The sequence below is a fragment of the Arachis hypogaea genome, chromosome 10, assembly GCF_003086295.3.
Source record: "Arachis hypogaea cultivar Tifrunner chromosome 10, arahy.Tifrunner.gnm2.J5K5, whole genome shotgun sequence".
In the NCBI taxonomy this organism is placed as follows: Eukaryota; Viridiplantae; Streptophyta; class Magnoliopsida; order Fabales; family Fabaceae; genus Arachis; species Arachis hypogaea.
In genome coordinates this window covers 75,496,866-75,511,741 of record NC_092045.1, presented here as the reverse complement: position 1 = coordinate 75,511,741, position 14,876 = coordinate 75,496,866, and the positions used below count along the sequence as shown (strand labels likewise).

Sequence of the window (14,876 nt, the reverse complement as noted above, 5' to 3'; positions counted from 1 at the left end):
GGCCAAACATCACCAAGTGGACTCCAGAAGTGGATTTTAGCACTAAATAGACTGTTTTACCTTACTAGTCATTTGTTTAGTATTTAAGGAATTAAATTTATGTAATGCAGACCTTTTAAATCACCTTCTTCGAACCACTTACACATTATTATTCGAGTTTTACTTTCATTATGAGTTTCTAAACCTCCTAGGTTGAGGGGAGGAGCCCTGCTGAGTCCTATGAATTAATAAAAGTATTACTGTTTCTTCTTCGATCCATGTTTGATTTACTTCTAAGATGTATACCCGATCTTCATCGTGGTGAATAGGATGATCTAACAAATTAGCTCTGTTCATCACATTAAGACGAATGTGTCTGAAAAACACCCACGTTTACTTGGGTTCGTGTGAATACTTGGCAGGAAAGCACGAACCAATAGCTATGTTTATACATCTCTCAGACGGTTAATCCACAACTTTGTTGGGGACTTCTCGAGACACCAGTTTAGCCAATTTCTGGGGAGATTAGGGTCTCCGTGGTATACGCTAGAATCCATAGAAGCAGCATTCTCTGATCCGGAAGTTTTGACCTTGTCTGTGACGTTTTGAGTAGGATCGCCAAGAGAATGAACTGCTAGAGTTTCACCTTCCGTCAGATTTAATGACCACGGTCAATGGCGTTTGATCTGTAGCAGAGGAGATCAATAACCACGGGCAATGGCTTTGATCACATACAGCTTGCCATAGAAGAAGATCATTCACAAGCAAGGAAGACAGTAGTACCAGAGTTTATTCAAAAAGACAAAGCAACTCCAATCCTCAACCCTATTCCTATTCTTTAACTTTATTACAATTCAGTATTCCTTTCACAATCAACAACCTTCTGATCTGCCTTACTAAGACCTACAAGATAACCATAGCTTGCTTCAAACCACAATTTCCGTGGTATCGACCCTAACTCGCTCAAGTATTACTTGGACGATCCAGTGCACTTGCTGGTACTGTTGTACGAAAGTGTGGGGTTTGTGCGCACTAGCCACTTTCAATACCCCAATTCCTTCATTTATTCTTCAATGTTTCAAGCCTCTAATAAGAGAATTATAATTTTACAAGCCCAAGTCAAGCCACAATTAACAATCAATTAAAGCCACAAGAATCATCTAGAAATAGTTAGAAAATTTGTATTTTATTGTAATTTCATTTGAATTTGTAATTTAAGTAGCTTATAAATAGGACCTTAGATTCATCATTTTAGACACACCATGAGGGGGTGGAGGTGACTCCACACCCTACTCTCGTCTTCTTCCTCTCTTTCATTTTCTTTCATATACACTTTTGTAATTTTTTTAGTTATGAGTTTCTAAGTTCTTTTCATTGGGAAAGAGAGCTTTATTATTTTTCGATGGATTAGTTTGATTTTTTTTTCATCTTCAATTTATCTTTCAATTGCTTCTTTAGAAAGATCTTCGTTCTTAATTCAAGAATTCAATTGTCTTGGGAAAGAAATTGAGTTCACTTAGATTCTATGTGAGCGTTGAAAAAGGGATCATAGAATCATGCTTGATGATCTTTCTCACAATTGAGTAAATTTGGGTTTGAATTTGATATTGTGACATGTAATCATCCCAAAACTTGGGTTTATGAGATTGCGTGGCTCTAAATTAGAAACCAATCTTCATCACTTCTCATAAGCAATTAGATCAAGGAATTGGTAATTGATCAAGTTAAGAGAGATTGAATTACCAAGGAATTAGAATTCAATCACTTATGATTTGCCAAGAGATCAATGATTGTATGACTAAAAAGAAGATGAAAACTATTGATCCTAAGAATGTAATATCTCTTGATCCCAATGTTAATTTCATTGTTAATTCTTATTATTTACTTCTTGTCTTCAATTCTTATCATTTAATTGTTCTCTTTTTGTTTTACTCTAACAAAACTGAAGGGCATATAGTGTAAATTTTTATATGGCTAGAAGACAAAATACTATATTTGATGATTGATACATGAACAGGAAAATGAAGAAAAAGTCAGTTTTAAACATACCCTATTAGAAGAAAAAAATGCTGCAAATTGTTGTTTGAAGTACAAGTAAAAACTAGAAGTAAATTCATAAGAAAACCTTGGAGATTTAATGTCATGACTGCATAAAATCTAACTTTTGAATATAAGTATAGAGACATAATATAAAAAAGTTAAAAAAAAGACATACCATATCAGAAGACTCAAGTCCAAGATGCTTCAATGTTTAATATCTGGATCTTGATAAAGACAACTACATCTACAATCTGAACCTTAAGTTGTGATTGTAGGAATTCTCAGTATTTTGTACACCTTTATTTGAAAGAATCTTGCACTAGAATTCATCAAACTTCGAATTCCCACCATTATACCTAAAGTTTCTTTTTGAAGATAGTTCCACAATCTTTGGAGGGAATGTCTTAGGTGGGGAAAGTATTTTCTGGTGCTTGAAGCACCAAAGAAAAAGATTCTTGATGGAGGATCCAGATTACTCTAAGTAAAAAATTGTTAGTATTGTTAAGTTTGACCCATGATTTAATATATTTGCGAACCGGTATAATAGATAATTTGGTCGGACCGGCGGTTTTATGTACTTTTTTTTTTGATATAGGATATATTGATGGGTGGTTAATTTTTTTTTTCTGGATTTGGCCACATGGCCCGCACCCACACAACCCACCAAAAAAATACTGCAATACAACCCCCCCAAAAAGCGGCCCAAATGACCATGGCCAACCCACTAAAAAATCAAAATGCATATTTTCAAAACTAAACATTACTCCATATGTGTATAATATTACCCAAATCTTCCTACACAACTTCATCTTCTACAATGACATGAAATATTTTTGAAAAAGTTTGAAGAAGGAAAAATTTTTTATATTAAATCCCAAGTAATTTCAAGAGTTAAATCAATTTAAAACTTGGTGTATGTAATAATAATAATAAAAAAAATATTATTATTATTAATTATAATATTTAAAAAAATCTTATATTATAATAATATTATTATTTTAATGAAAAATAAAAAATTTTCTGTGTCCAAGTCGCTATGTAAGTTAGCATATTGCAACAATGTTAGTACTTAGTAATACTAATAACAACGTTTATTAGTTTTGAAAATTATCATTTTTATTTTATAAAAAGTTTTTCCTATTTTTAATATTGGTCGTCTCATTCAACACTCAACAGTCTCCATTGCCAAAGCAGCTATCAGAGCATTCGAAAATCCATCTTCAAAACCAAATGATCCTTTTTTTTGGTCCATCTTTTACACCTCCCTTGAAAGAATAGGTGATTATATAATGAGTCATTAAAGTCTGTGGTACATATAAAATTTAGATCTCTAATCTGATTAATTGTCGATCCCAACAAGTTAGATACATATCTGTTTGATAAAAGGCCATCTCCAACGAGGATAATTCTATTTACTGTAGTAGTAATGTGTACAAGGTGAATTAAAAAACATTGATTCTCCCTAATCTATTATCCTAATTTCTAACCAATCTAATAGAACTAAACTAAGATTTTCACCACATTGCACTCTAATTTCTAGCCTACCATTGTTTTGATTAGCTCTTCAGTATTAGAAATCCTTTTTACAAAATAATGCACACCACAAACCTTTTCTAGCAGTTGTGCTGCCACAAAAAATCCATGCAATATGAAACAGCAAACCATGTTCACAGGAACACTACCTGAAATAATAATGCAATCACAAATTTAACCATCATTCCATCTGTAGAAAATCAAAGCTTTGCAGCGAAGGAGATATAAAGAGAATCAAAAGTACACACCTAGTTCATGAATTGAAGCTGCACACTCAAAAGAAGCCGTGAAGCAAACCTTTTTTTCGGCAGAACATCGCACGTTGGCCATGCTTCAGAATCACTCATTGAGCAACTCGCTGAATCTAAATCTGCAAAGATTAAAATAAGAGTAAATTTTAAGTTTCTTTGCTAACAAATTGTCTCAAGAACAAACCAAATAACAGCTAGAAGCAAATTTAGTACCATTAGACAACGAAGAATCATTACTTGAACTGCTGGAGTCAATTCCTGTCCATTTCATCACAGTAACAAATTAGTATATATGGTAAAAAAATGATTACGATGCTATATAAAATAAGGCTAACCCATTCAACAGATAAATGCACAAATGAGAGGGCTTTTACCCCGTTGGATTTATTGGATGCGGCATTGTTGTTGTTGAAGGATTACTATGTGTTCATAACACACGCAGCGAAAGAAAATAAAGTAATCCTTAAAGATCTATTTTGTTCTTAAACTTTATTCCAATAATAAATATATATTAGGTCAAATCTAAATACCTAAGTACGCTAGTAAAAATCTTTTTCTCCTTCGATGGTACGAAGGCGCTATGCGTATCCACACCGAGACCAACATTTGCTGTCAACTCCTTGACCAATGGACATCTGATCTAAATTGAGAAACCTCTTGCAACTCTTTGCATGCCATAATATTCTTCTCCAAGAATTAGGCTCACATACATTTATGTGTGTAAAGATAAAGGAATAAAACTCTAGTTATTCGCATCTACATCACCTTCCTCTACTCTTGGCATACATATATATAGCACGAGATTTGTTACTGATTTTAAATTTGATTCTCAATTCAAATTTAAATCATATCTTGAAATTCCAAATCTGAATCATTCAAATTTTATGAATCATATCATAACTCAATTTGAAAACAGAATCAGTTAGGATCTCATCCAAATTCAGAAATAGAATAACTAGTTATTTTCAAATCTCATTTAATATTCTCAATCATCATACTATTATTATATTTTTGGTGCTAGAAAAGAATATAATATTATTTCATTTGAATTAATATAATTATTTATTTGATCAAATCAAAAAAATAATTAAATAATTCTATAGCAAAGGTTAGAACACTCGTTAGTGTGTGACTCCATAGGTTCAATACTAAGCGGGTAGTAAATTAGTCGTACTAAATTTACTAATCAAGGTTGGCGTCTAGCAACACTCCTCAACGACCCGATAGTATAACGTAATATATTTTTACTAAGAACCTTAGAAGAACAAAGTATAATTCCTTCCATCTTTCCAGCTCTTGGTTAACCCTTAGAGTATGGTTTAATTGTCAAACTCTAACTTGTTACCATTATTATAATGAACTGTGAATGACCTAAGAAACTCATTTCTTCATTCATTCAATCTCCTTGGCCAAGGTTTTATTCATCTCAGTCATTATAATCATAGAGCTCAAACTCTTTACCGAGAGTTGACGGATTACTTATTGACTAATCATTAATTCTACAAGTATTTAATCATACCCAATATCCATTCAACTAGCACCCTAGGGTATTAGGTGTCCGGAATCAAAGTATAATAAATACATTGTTAATTACTATGACAGTCGCAGGTCAAAGGAAACTTGGTGGGCGAAATTGTGAAATATACTTTTTTACAACTCTCATAATCCCCGGTAATGGCTCCAAAAACGTGGTAGCTCAATACCATGGCATTACACAACTTCGCACAACTAACCAGCAAGTGCACTGGGTCGTCCAAGTAATAAACCTTACGTGAGTAAGGGTCGATCCCACGGAGATTGTTAGTATTGAAGCAAGCTATGGTCATCTTGTAAATCTTAGTCAGGCAAACTCAAATGATAATGGTGATGAACGAAAATAACACAAAGGTAAAGATAGAGAAACTTATGTAATTCATTGGTAGGAACTTCAGATAAGCGCATGAAGATGCCTTCCCTTCCGTCTCTCTGCTTTCCTACTGCCTTCATCCAATCCTTCTTCCTCCTTTCCATGGCAAGCTCCTGTAGGGTTTCACTGTTGTCAGCAGCTACCTCCCATCCTCGCAGTGAAAGCTAATGCACACACTCTGTCACAGTGCTGCCAGTCACCGGTGTGGTTCCCTCCCCTACCGGAATAGAATCCAGTGATTCTTTTGCGTCTGTCACTAACGCCCAGTAGGTTACAGGTTTGAAGCACGTCACAATCATTCAGTCATTGAATCCTACTCAGAATACCACAGACAAGGTTAGACCTTCCGGATTCTCTTGAATGCTGCCATCAGTTCTTGCCTATACCACGAAGACTCTGACCTCACGGAATGGTTGGCTCGTTTGTCAGGCGAGCACTCGGTTGTCAGGCGATCAACCATGCATCGTGCAATCAGGAATCCAAGAGATATTCACTAAGCCTCAAATGCTTGTAGAACAAGAGTGGTTGTCAGTCACTTTGTTCATGGGTGAGAATGGTGATGGGCGTCAATCATCACCTTCATCAAGTTGAAGAACAAGTGATATCTTGGAACAAGAACAAGCGGAATTGAATGGAAGAACAATAGTAATTGCATTAATACTCGAGGTACAGCAGAGCTCCACACCTTAATCTATGGTGTGTAGAAGCTCCACCGTTGAAAATACATAAGCATAAGGTCTAGGCATGGCCGAATGGCCAGCCTCCCAATGATCTAAGAACACAATGTCCAAAGATGATCTAGAGATCTAAAGTGATCAAAAGATATAAAGATCCAAAGATTTCTAATACAATAGCAAAAGGTCCTACTTATAAGAAACTAGTAGCCTAAGGTGTACAGAAATGAGTAAATGACATAAAAATCCTCTTCCGGGCCCACTTGGTGTGTGCTTGGGCTGAGCAATGAAGCAAATTTCGTGTAGAGACGCTTCTTGGAGTTAAACGCCAGCTTTGGTGCCAGTTTGGGCGTTTAACTCCCATTTGGGTGTCAGTTCCAGCGTTTAACGCTGGGATTTCTTGAGGTGACTTTGAACGCCGGTTTGGGCCATCAAATCTTGGGCAAAGTATGGACTATCATATATTGCTGGAAAGCCGAGGATGTCTACTTTCCAACGCCGTTGAGAGCGCGCCAATTGGGCTTCTGTAGCTCCAGAAAATCCACTTCGAGTGCAGGGAGGTCAGAATCCAACAGCATCTGCAGTCCTTTTTGGTCTCTGAATCAGATTTTTGCTCAGGTCCCTCAATTTCAGCCAGAAAATACCTGAAATCACAGAAAAACACACAAACTCATAGTAAAGTCCAGAAAAGTGAATTTTAACTAAAAACTAATAAAAATATACTAAAAACTAACTATATCATACTAAAAACATACTAAAAACAATGCCAAAAAGTATACAAATTATCCGCTCATCACAACACCAAACTTAAATTGTTGCTTGTCCTCAAGCAACTGAAAATCAAATAAGATAAAAAGAAGAGAATATGCAATGAATTCCAAAAACATCTGTGAAGATCAGTACTAATTAGATGAGCGGGGTTTTTAACTTTTTGCCTCTTGAACAGTTTTGGCATCTCAATCTATCCTTTGAAATTCAGAATGGTTGGCTTCTTTAGGAACTCAGAGTCCAGATAGTGTTAATGATTCTCTTAGTAAGGTATGATGATTCTTGAACATAGCTATTTATTGAGTCTTGGCTGTGGCCCAAAGCACTCTGTCTTCCAGTATTACCACCGGATACATACATGCCACAGACACATAATTGGGTGAACCTTTTCAGATTGTGACTCAGCTTTGCTAAAGTCCCCAATTAGAGGTGTCCAGGGTTCTTAAGCACACTCTTATTTGCCTTGGATCACAACTCTTCATTTCTTTCTATTTTTTTTTTCTCTTCTTTTTTTCGATTTTTTTTTGAATAGCTTTTTCTTGCTTCAAGAATCATTTTTATGATTTTTCAGATCCTCAGTAACATGTCTCTTTTTTCATCATTCTTTCAAGAGCCAACATTCATGAACCACAAATTCAAGATACATATGCACTGTTTACACATACATTCAGAGAACAAAAATATTACCACCACATCAAAATAATTAAGCTATTATAAAATTTAAAATTCATGCAATTCTTTCTTTTATCAATTAGGCACGTTTTTATTGAAGAAAGGTGATGGATTCATAGGACATTCATAACTTTAAGGCATAGACACTAAGACACTAATGATCACAAGACACAAACATGGATAAACATAAGCATAAAATTCGAAAAACAGAAGAACAGATAACAAGGGAATCAAAGAACGGGTCCACCTTAGTGATGGCGGCTCTTTCTTGCTCTTGAAGATCCTATGGAGTGTTTGAGCTCCTCAATGTCTCTTCCTTGTCTTTGTTGCTCCTCCCTCATGATTCTTTGATCTTCTCTAATCTCATGAAGGATGATGGAGTGTTCTTGATGCTCCACCCTTAGTTGTCCCATGTTGGAACTCAATTCTCCTAGGGAGGTGTGTAGTTGCTCCCAATAGTTTTGTGGAGGGAAATTCATCCCTTGAGGAATTTCAGGGATCTCATGATGAGTGGGATCTCTTGTGTACTCCATCCTTTTCTTGGTGATGGGTTTGTCCTCATCAATGGGGATGTCACCCTCTATGTCAACTCCAACTGAATAACAGAGGTGACAAATGAGATGAGGGAAGGCTAACCTTGCCAAGGTGGAGGTCTTGTCCGCCACCTTATAGAGTTCTTGGGCTATAACCTCATGAACCTCTATTTCTTCTCCAATCATGATGCTATGGATCATGATAGCCCGGTCTATGGTAACTTCGGACCGGTTGCTAGTGGGAATGATTGAGCGTTGTATGAACTCTAACCATCCTCTAGCCACAGGCTTGAGGTCATGCCTTCTCAATTGGACCGGCTTTCCTCTTGAATCTTGCTTCCATTGTGCGCCCTCTTCACATATGACTGTGAGGACTTGGTCCAACCTTTGATCAAAGTTGACCCTTCTAGTGTATGGATGTTCATCTCCTTGCATCATAGGCAAGTTGAACGCCACCCTCACACTCTCCGGACTAAAATCCAAGTATTTCCCCCGAACCATAGTAAGATAATTCTTTGGATTCGGGTTCACACTTTGGTCATGGTTCTTGGTGATCCATGCATTGGCATAGAACTCTTGAACCATCAAGATTCCGACTTGTTGAATGGGGTTGGTAAGAACTTCCCAACCTCTTCTTTGGATCTCATGTCGGATTTCCGGATATTCACCCTTTTTGAGTGAAAAAGGGACCTCGGGGATCACCTTCTTCAAGGCCACAACTTCATAGAAGTGGACTTGATGCACCTTTGAGAGGAATCTATCCATCTCCCATGACTCGGAGGTGGAAGCCTTTGCCTTCCCTTTCCTCTTTCTAGAGGTTTCTCCGGCCTTGGATGCCATAATGGTTATGGAAAAACGAAAAAGCAACGCTTTTACCACACCAAACTTAAAATGTTTGCTCGTCCTCGAGCAAAAGAAGAAAGAAGAGAGTAGAAGAAGAAGAAATGAGGAAGAGGGAGATGGTGGTGAATTCGGCCAAAGAGGGGGAGAAGTGGTGTTTAGGTTGTGTGAAAATGAAGGGTTGAAGAAGGGTATATATAGGAGAGAGGGGGGGTAAAGGTTCGGCCATTATGGGTGGGTTTGGGAGGGAAAGTGGTTTGAATTTGAAGGGTGAGGTTGGTGGGGATTTATGAAGGATGGATGTGAGTGGTGAAGAGAAGGGTAGGATTTGATAGGTGAGGGGTTTTTGGGGAAGAGGTGTTGAGGTGATTGGTGAATGGGGGAAGAAGAGAGAGAGTGATGGTAGGGTCCTGTGGGGTCCACAGATCCTGTGGTGTCAAGGAAAAGGCATCCTTGCACCAAATGGCATCAAAATCCACGTTTTGAGCCATTTCTGGCGTTAAACGCCGGGCTGGTGCCCATTCCTGGCGTTTAACGCCAGGTTCTTGCCCTTTACTGGCGTTTAACGCCAGTCTGGTGCCCCTTTCTGGCGTTAAACGCCCAGATGGGTGCTAGACTGGGCGTTAAACGCCCAACTGCTAGGCTGACTGGCGTTTAAACGCCAGCAGCATCTTCCTCCAGGGTGTGCTGTTTTTCTTCCTGTTTTTCATTCTGTTTTTGCTTTTTTCATTGTTTTTGTGACTTCTTATGATCATCAACCTACAAAAAAGATAAAATAACAAAAGAAAATAATTAATTATAAAACATTGGGTTGCCTCCCAACAAGCGCTTTTTTAATGTCATTAGCTTGACAGAGGACTCTCATGGAGCCTCAGAAGTGCTCAGAACCGTGTTGGACCCTCCCAACACCAAACTTAGAGTTTGAATGTGGGGGTTCAACACCAAACTTAGAGTTTGGTTGTGGCCTCCCAACACCAAACTTAGAGTTTGACTGTGGGGGCTCAGTTTGGCTCTGTTTTGAGAGAAGCTCTTCATGCTTCCTCTCCATGAAGACAGAGGGATATCCTTGGGCCTTAAACACCAAGGATTCTTCATTCACTTGAATGATAAACTCTCCTCTATCAACATCAATCACAGCCTTTGCTGTGGCTAGGAAGGGTCTGCCAAGGATGATGGATTCATCCATGCATTTCCCAGTCTCTAGGACTATGAAATCAGTAGGAATGTAATGGTCTTCAACTTTAACCAGAACATCCTCTACAAGTCCATAGGCTTGTTTTCTTGAGTTGTCTGCCATCTCTAGTGAGATTTTTGCAGCTTGCACCTCAAAGATCCCTAATTTCTCCATTACAGAGAGGGGCATGAGGTTCACACTTGACCCTAAGTCACACAAGGCCTTCTTGAAGGTCATGGTGCCTATGGTACAAGGTATAGAAAACTTCCCAGGATCCTGCCTCTTTTGAGGCAATTGCTGCCTAGACAAGTTATCCAGTTCTTTGGTGAGCAGAGGGGGTTCATCCTCCCAAGTCTCATTTCCAAATAGCTTGTCATTTAGCTTCATGATTGCTCCAAGATATTTAGCAACTTGCTCCTCAGTGACATACTCATCCTCTTCAGAGGAGGAATACTCATCAGAGCTCATGAATGGCAGTAGTAAGTCTAAAGGAATCTCTATGGTCTCAGTTTGAGCCTCAGATTCCCAAGGTTCCTCATTGGGGAACTCAGTGGAGGTCAGTGGACGTCCATTGAGGTCTTCCTCAGTGGCGTTCACTGCCTCTTCTTCCTCCCAGAATTCGGCCATATTGATGGCTTTGCATTCCCCTTTTGGATTTTCTTCAGTATTACTTGGGAGAGTGCTTGGAGGAAGTTCAGTAATTTTCTTGCTCAGCTGACCCATTTGTCCTTCCAAATTCCTAATGGAGGATCTAGTTTCAGTCATGAAACTTTGAGTGGTCTTAATTAGATCAGAGACCATAGTTGCTAAGTCAGAGGTATTCTGCTTAGAACTCTCTGTCTGTTGCTGAGAAGATGATGGGAAAGGCTTGCTATTGCTAAACCTGTTTCTCCCACCATTATTGTTATTGAAACCTTGTTGAGGTCTCTGTTGATCCTTCCATGAAAGATTTGGATGATTCCTCCATGAAGGGTTGTAGGTGTTTCCATAGGGTTCTCCCATGTAATTCACCTCTTCCATTGAAGGGTTCTCAGGATCATAAGCTTCTTCCTCAGATGAAGCTTCCTTAGTACTGCTTGGTGCATTTTGCATTCCAGACAGACTTTGAGAAATCATATTGACTTGTTGGGTCAATATTTTATTCTGAGCCAATATGGCATTCAGAGTATCAATCTCAAGAACTCCTTTCTTCTGACTAGTCCCGTTGTTCACAGGATTTCTTTCAGAAGTGTACATGAATTGGTTATTTGCAACCATTTCAATCAGTTCTTGAGCTTCAGTAGGCGTCTTCTTCAGATGAAGAGATCCTCCAGAAGAGCTATCCAAAGACATCTTGGATAGTTCAGAGAGACCATCATAGAAAATACCTATGATGCTCCATTCAGAAAGCATATCAGTGGGACACTTTCTGATCAATTGTTTGTATCTTTCCCAAGCTTCATAGAGGGATTCTCCTTCCTTCTGTCTGAAGGTTTGGACTTCCACTCTAAGCTTACTCAATTTTTGAGGTGGAAAGAACTTTGCCAAGAAGGCATTGACTAGCTTTTCCCAAGAGTCCAGGCTTTCTTTAGGTTGAGAATCCAACCATGTTCTAGCTCTGTCTCTTACAGCAAAAGGGAATAGCATCAGTCTGTAGACCTCAGGGTCAACCCCATTAGTCTTGACTGTGTCACAGATTTGCAAGAACTCAGCTAAAAACTGATGAGGATCTTCCATTGGAAGTCCATGGAACTTGCAATTCTGTTGCATTAGAGAAACTAATTGAGGCTTAAGCTCAAAGTTGTTTGCTCCAATGGCAGGGATAGAGATGCTTCTCCCATAGAAGTCGGGAGTAGGTGCAGTAAAGTCACCCAGCACCTTCCTTGCATTGTTGGCATTGTTGTTGTTTTCGGCTGCCATGTGTTCTTCTTCCTTGAAGAATTCGGTCAGGTGCTCTAAAGAGAGTTGTGCTTTGGCTTCTCTTAGCTTTCTCTTCAAGGTCCTTTCAGGTTCAGGATCAGCCTCAACAAGAATGCCTTTGTCTTTGCTCCTGCTCATAAGATAGAGAAGAGAACAAGAAAATGTGGAATCCTCTATGTCACAGTATAGAGATTCCTTTAGGTGTCAGAGGAAAAGAAGAGTAGAAGACAGGAGTGGGAAAATTCGAACTTATCAGAGAGAATGGAGTTCGAATTTTGCATTAAGGGATAGTGTTAGTCCATAAATAGAAGGATGTGAGAAGGAGGGAAGTGATTTTCGAAAATTAAGTGGGAAATTTGAAAAATTTTTGAAAAACATCACTTAATTTTCGAAAATGAAAATGGAAAAGAAATCAAGTGATTTTTGAAAAAGATTTTGAAATTAGAAATCAAAAAGATTTGATTGAAAGCTTATTTTGAAAAAAGATATGATTAAAAAGATATGATTTGAAAACAATTTTAAAAGATATGATTTGAAAACATTTTAAAAAGATTTGATTTGAAAATTAAAAACTTGACTAACAAGAAAAGATATGATTCAATCATTAAACCTTTCTCAACAGAAAAGGCAACATACTTGAAATGTTGAATCAAATCATTAATTGATAGTAAGTATCTTTGAAAAAGGAAAGGAGTTAATTTTGAAAAAGATTTGATTGAAAGTTGATTTGAAAAAGATTTGATTTTGAAAAGATTTTGAAAACTTAGAAAAAATCTGATTTGAAAACAAAATCTTCCTCCCCTAGCCATCCTGGCGTTAAACGCCCAGAATGGTATACATTCTGGCGTTTAACGCCCAAAATGCTACCTTTTTGGGCGTTAAACGCCCAACCAGGTACCCTGGCTGGCGTTTAAACGCCAGTCTGTCCTTCTTCACTGGGCGTTTTGAACGCCCAGCGTTTTCTGTGCAATTCCTCTGCTGTATGTTCTGAATCTTCAATTCCCTGTATTATTGACTTGAAAAGACACAAATTAAAAATATTTTTGGATTTTTAATAATAAGGACAAACCAAAATGCAACAAGAACCAAATAACAATGCATGCAAGACACCAAACTTAGCAGTTTGTAAACTACTGACACTAACAAAATGAAAATGCATATGAGACACACAAAACAATCAAGTCAAATTGAATTCAAAGATCAGAGCAAGTAAATCATCAAGAACATCTTGAAGATCACCAAGATACATGAATGCATGCAATTGACATCAAACTTATGATGAGACTCTAGACTCAAACAAGAAATATTTTTGGATTTTATAATTTTGTGAATTTTTTTTTTGTGTTTTTCGAAAATTAAGTGGAAAAAGGTATCAAAATTCTTAATGAGAATTCCAGGAATCAGTGCAATGTTAGTCTAGGACTCCGGTCCAGGAATTAGACATGGCTTCACAGCCAGCCAAGCTTTCAGAGAAAGCTTCGGTCCAAAACACTAGACATGGCCAGAGGCCAGCCAAGCCTTAGCAAATCACTGCTCCAAAAGCAAGATTGATACGAAATCAACAAGCTCTTGTGGTGATGAGTTGAAACCTCGGTCCAATGAAATTAGACATGGCTTCTCAGCCAGCCAGATTTCAACAAATCATCATGAAACTCTAGAATTCATCTTCAAGAATTTCAAAAAAAAATAAATACCTAATCTAAGCAACAAGATGAACCGTCAGTTGTCCAGCCTAAACAATCCCGGGCAATAACACCAAAAACTTGATGTTGTTGCCGGATCTTGGCACTGATGTTACCAAAGCTTGCTCAAAACTTGAACAATCCCCGACAACGGCGCCAAAAACTTGGTGGGCAAAATTGTGAACTATACTTTTTCATAACTCTCATAATCCCCGGTAATGGCTCCAAAAACGTGGTAGCTCAATACCATGGCATTACACAACTTCGCACAACTAACCAGCAAGTGCACTGGGTCGTCCAAGTAATAAACCTTACGTGAGTAAGGGTCGATCCCACGGAGATTGTTAGTATTGAAGCAAGCTATGGTCATCTTGTAAATCTTAGTCAGGCAAACTCAAATGATAATGGTGATGAACGAAAATAACACAAAGGTAAAGATAGAGATACTTATGTAATTCATTGGTAGGAACTTCAGATAAGCGCATGAAGATGCCTTCCCTTCCGTCTCTCTGCTTTCCTACTGCCTTCATCCAATCCTTCTTCCTCCTTTCCATGGCAAGCTCGTGTAGGGTTTCACTGTTGTCAGCAGCTACCTCCCATCCTCGCAGTGAAAGCTAATGCACACACTCTGTCACAGTGCTGCCAGTCACCGGTGTGGTTCCCTCCCCTACCGGAATAGAATCCAGTGATTCTTTTGCGTCTGTCACTAACGCCCAGTAGGTTACAGGTTTGAAGCACGTCACAATCATTCAGTCATTGAATCCTACTCAGAATACCACAGACAAGGTTAGACCTTCCGGATTCTCTTGAATGCTGCCATCAGTTCTTGCCTATACCACGAAGACTCTGACCTCACGGAATGGTTGGCTCGTTTGTCAGGCGAGCACTCGGTTGTCAGGCGATCAACCATGCATCGTGCAATCAG

The 14,876-nt window shown here is 38.2% G+C and overlaps 1 non-coding gene across 1 annotated transcript; it reads left to right on the top strand.

The window, feature by feature from the left end:
* Positions 1-11,756: 11,756 nt before the first annotated feature.
* LOC112719002 (small nucleolar RNA R71) lies at positions 11,757-11,864 on the top strand. Its single transcript, XR_003161327.1, has one exon. It is a non-coding gene; the product is annotated as a small nucleolar RNA R71 (small nucleolar RNA).
* The last annotated feature ends 3,012 nt before the right edge of the window (positions 11,865-14,876 follow it).